Source organism: Sapajus apella, unplaced genomic scaffold (assembly GCF_009761245.1).
Source record: "Sapajus apella isolate SASKATOON/1434 unplaced genomic scaffold, GSC_monkey_1.0 scaffold8, whole genome shotgun sequence".
NCBI classification, from domain to species: Eukaryota; Metazoa; Chordata; class Mammalia; order Primates; family Cebidae; genus Sapajus; species Sapajus apella.
Window position 1 is genome coordinate 44,332,413 of NW_022436948.1, and position 5,076 is coordinate 44,337,488.

General features: G+C 59.0%; 1 pseudogene; it reads right to left on the reverse strand.

The window, feature by feature from the left end:
• Positions 1-466: 466 nt before the first annotated feature.
• On the reverse strand, positions 467-4,342 carry LOC116551011 (annotated as a pseudogene).
• Between the last annotated feature and the right edge of the window lie 734 nt (positions 4,343-5,076).

Genomic DNA, 5,076 nt, shown 5'->3' on the forward strand with positions numbered 1-5,076 from the left:
GTATTCTTCTCTTTAGTTTAAATGCTACTTATTTTTATCTTTCTCTTTCTTCTTTTTATTTTACTTTTTCCTGTTTGCTATCCTTTATTAAAGGGCGCACATTCTCATGGGACTCCAGCCAAACCAGTCAGGTCCCCCAAATATAGCAGGTGGTCTGGAAGGGGAGGGGAATGACTTATGATCCTACTATGGCTCCCGAGAAACAGAAACCACCACAGACAGACAGGGGCTGGGGAGAACTCGCATGACTCTCAGTCTTCTCCCCCTTTCCCCTACTTGAAAAGAAAGTCGAACACTGGCTACGCAGCCCCCAGCCCCCCAGCCCACCCATAGCAGCGTTTGTGGGACCCACCCCCTGGCGAGCGGAGGCCCCGAGGCAGCTCCCTCTCTCTCCCTTCACTGTGGCTTGCTCCTGGCAACTCCGCGCCCCTTCCTTTCCTCAGCCATCGCCGACTCGGACCTCCTCTCTCATCTCCCGGGCCTCCCTGCCCCAGCGCTTCTGGGGAAGCGGCGTCTCCGGCGTCCTCCCTTCTCCTAGCAACGGGCCCCACCAGGCCCTCTGCCCAGGACGTGGGGCTCACACAGCCGCCCCCCTCTCCTGGAGGTCAGGGGCGGAGCGCTGCCGTTTCATTCATGGGAGGGGTAGTGTATGGGGCGTAGCGGGGCCCTGGGGGCCGCTGGGCTGGGTAGGGTTGGGGCGGCTGGGGAGAAGGCTTGTGCTTTGGGGCTGGAAGCGCTGGGGTTCAGGCTGTGCAGAACCCGCTCCTCGGGATCGGCCCCTCCGACCAGGGAGTTCCTGCGGTGATGTGGGACATTCTGGGACTCGGAGGCCTGCGGGCAGGGGTGTCTGGAGTGGGAGTGACCTCCTCAGGGGGTTGGGGTGCAGCTGGAGCCTCCTCGCTCCCCATCCCTGGCCAGAACTCCCGGTGCTGCGGGTTGCTCTTGAAGGGGAAGCGCAGCTTGCAGCCCTGAGGGGGCACAAAGAGGGCTGAGGCCTGCGCAACCCCCGCCCCGACCCCCAGAGCCCTGCACACCACCCCACCCCGTCCCGCCTCAGCCCCCCGAGCCCCCCGCAGCCCCCCCCCCCCCGGCCCTGGCCCCCAGAGCCCTGCACACCCCTCCACACCCCGGCCCCCAGAGCCCTGCGCACCCCCCCTCTGCCCAGGCCCCCAGAGCCCTGCGCAGCGCCCCCCGCCCCGGCACCTAGAGCCCTGCGCAGCCCCCACCCCGCCCCGGCCCCCAGAGCCCTGCGCAGCCCCACCACCCCGCCCCGGCCCCCAGAGGCCTGCAGTCCCTGCAGCGGTGGCTGCTTCTGCTTGAGCCAGCTAAGACGACCGGATCGAAGGCAGGGTCCTCCTCCATGAGCCGTGATACCCGCCCCCAGCTTGAAAGTGGTGGTGAGGGGGGCTGGGCTGGTGGCATGCGGTCACTAGGGGCTGCCCCCTCTGCTGCCTCTGATCCTTCAGGCGGGGCCCAGGGGACCTCACCACCTATTCCTTCTCATCCTCCTGATCCTGGGCCGGGGGCTGACCCTCTCCATGCGGAGCATGCGGTCCCGCAGGGCCTTGGTGCTACTCCGCAGCGTCACCTCCTGCAGAATCCCCATCAGCTTGTCTCTGTGGGCCCAGAGGCCCTTCACCTCTACCCCTCGAGCTCCCTCCTCGCTACCACGGCCACTGCCAGCTCCGCCTCCTTCCTCCTCGCCCACGGTGTCCCAGACATCCCGGGCCACAGCCCTCCAGGCGTCCCCGGGGCCCTCCGGCTTACCATGGTGCGACAAAGCTCCCGCATCGTGAGGGCGGCCAGGGCCTCCATCCCAGCCTGCCCGTGGCGGAGGTCAGCCAAGGCCACCTCAAGGCACATCTCCTTCACTGCCTGCGTCTTCAGCCAAGGCCACCTCGCAGCAGATCTCCTTCTCTGCCTGCGTCTTGGGGTCAGCCATGGTGGCCCGGCGAGGGTCTCTGCCCCAAAGCCTCGGTCGCTGGGGGATCTCATAGACCCTGCGAGGGCCCTGCGCTTGCCACTGCTGGGCAGACCACAGCGTTTGATAGTGGTCTGGGCCGTAGTGGGTGGCAGCCGCTCCCTCAAGGAGGAGATGAGCCGCCAGCTGTCTTCACAGGGGCGCTGGTCAGAGTCACCCCGCTGTCCGAGTCCGTATACAGCTGCTGCTGCTGCTCCAGCAGATCAGCCTCTTCCTCTTCTTTCCGGTACTGATTCTGCAGATCCTGCAGCCTCTTCTCCATCTCTAGCTGGATGTCGATGCCTTGCTGCTCCAGCAGTTCCTTCTGGGCGAAGTTCCAGTCCACCGTCTCAGAGCGCGGGCCTGGGGGCGGAGGGACCCCTGGTTCCCGTCCCAGCCTCGCCTGCTCCGGGTGACGGAAAACGTGGTTCTTCCCCATCACAGTTCTATTTCCTGACTTCAGCACCAGCGGCTCTGTCACAAGCTTCCCATTCACATACGGCTCAGCTCCTTCGCACGGCTGCAGAGTGACCACCACGTCTCCACCTGGCCGGGGTATGCTATGGAACAGACGTGTCGCTCCCGAATAAACTGTCGAGTCAGCGTGATGCCCATACCTACCTGGCCGACCCTGGTAACGCCAGCTTTGATGCGGTAGAGCGGGCACTCAGACATCAGAGGGTCTTCTTTCAGGTTCACCAGGTGGGGAGGCTTCTTTGGAGAGAAGACACCCACAGTTCGTCCATCATCCCGGACGGCCACCCCCATCTCAGCCAGCAACGCTTCTCTCTCTATCCTCAGGGCTTCTGTCTTGCGCTTCTCCTCCCACGTCTCATTCAGCTCAGCTATAATCTTCTCTGTGTCCTGCAGCCTCTCCATGGCTTCTTCAGGCCCAATCTGGGGCTCCGTGTTTGGGGAGAATGACGGCCCCAGCTCCCCGTTATGTGTGGTGGGCGATGACAGTGACACCGGAGCGGGGGGAGACGATGCAGCTGGCAGGGCACCTCCACACTCCCTTCTGCCTTCAGGCCTTCCGGAGCAGAGGCTGACAGTCCCCGAGCCATCAGCAGCTCCCGCAGCCGGGCCACCTCCTCCTATAGCTCTCTAATCAGCCGTGCGCTGGGGTCCTCGCTGATGATGGCTTTGCAGCAGATATGCTTGGTGCGCTCGGCACACCCGAGGGTGCTGAGAGTCTCGTCGTGACTGATGTCAGCAGGGCTCAGGGCTGCAATCATTGCTGTGCGTGAGTTCCCACCCACATTTTCCGTGAGCAGCCAGGTGAGCACAGAGTCCCTGTCGGGAATAAAATCCGACTTCCGCTTGTTTGATCGCATACCCGCAGGGGCCGAGATCACCTTCCCTACAGTAGTCAGGGATTTATTGATACCGGCGCCTCCCTCAAGCGCAGGCCCCGGCCCCTGAGGAGTCAGCCCGCTCACTCTCAGCAAGGTCCACCAAACTGATCTTACTGACCTTCTCCAGTCCAGCCCACTAAGATGGTCATGGCAGCGCTGTGTGAAGACAATGGTGAAGACAGCATGGGAACGGCTGCGGGTCTCATTCATGTTGGTGGCAGCCACACTCCGTGCTTTATTTCCACAGTCCGTGAGGTCAGCAATGTCTGCGTAGGAGGTCACAGCCAATGTGGACAGGTCCAGCACTCGGGGCTCAGGATGGGGTGCTCCCGGACCCGCAGAGAACCCCGACTCTTGGGGTTCAAGAGGTGTCGTACCCGCTCACAATACATCTCCATATAGCTCAGCTCCACAGAGCAGGATAGCTGAGCACTCTGGTTCTCACCAACGCGAGAGAAGAGGTCCTCACAGAGCTGGGCACGATGCCCTGCTGCCCTGGCTCCTGTCGGCCCATCACGGTCTAGGATTTCCCAGCCCCAGTCTGCCCGTAGGCAAAGATGCTCACGTGTGGCCTTCAAAAGCATGGAGCAGCATCTCCTCTCCAATGTCCCGACACACTTGTTGCTGAGATGCAAACTGGGGGTCCTCCAACCGAAGTGTGTGACCAGTGGGAGTAGTCAAAGCTGAAGCTTTTGGGGGCATCCTTGCTCTGTTTAGGATTGATGATGAAGGTGGTGTTGCCCTGCATGCTGACCACACACTTGGCATTCTGGCTGGTCTCCCGGACGTTAAAGGGCCGAACCCTCACTGCCACTTTCACAGAGGCACCAGCCATGGCTCCAGACACTCCTGCCCTCCTCAGCTGGCGTCCTGCCCCCAGTCCAAAGGGGCTGTATCAGTTCTGGCTCCCACCGGCCCTCGTAGGGGGAGCTCCATCCTATTCCTGGGGCCTGGCCACACCAGCTGGGGCTCTGGGAGCTACCCTCCGCGCGACGGGGCTCCCGGAGCAGCTCGGCGAAGTGAGAGGGGCAAGCAAAACTAAAGATAAGATAAATGCTGGATTTTTTTTTTTTTTTTTAATTTTTTTACCAAGTCTTGCTCTGTCACTAGGCTGGAGTGCAGTGGTGCGATCTCGGGTCACTGCAACTTCTGCCTCCCGGGTTCAAGTGATGCCCGTGTTTCAGCCTCCTGAGTAGCTGAGATTACAGGCAGGCATCACCACGCCCAGCTTATTTTTTTCTATTTTAGTAGAGATGGAGTTTCATCATGTTGACCAAGATGGTCTCGATCTTCTGACCTCGTGATTCTCTGACCTCAGCCTCCCAAAGTGCTGGGATTACAGGCCTGAGCCACCACACCCACCTGGAATTTTTTTTTTTTTTTTTAACAAATCAAATCAAGAACTACAGCAAATACAGAACTTCCATGTGGTGCCTAGTATTGGAGTTACCATGATTCTAGTGAAATTTTGGACAATTTCAAGAACTTTCAATTTCTTTACATTAAAGTAATTATCTCTGTTGCCTGCAACTTAATTATTACAAGTTCTACAAATTTTAGTTCAGTTTGTTTTGATTGATCAGTTTCTATGTGACAAGCACTGTGATAGACACAAGAAATTAAAAGGTGGTTAGTTCTGTTCCCTCAAGGGATTACTCTATCAGAAATGAATGAACATGCAAAAATAATTCTAATAAAATACATGTGACATAAAAGTAAAGTATCAGAATACAGAAAGTGTATTACATTCATAGGACAGTT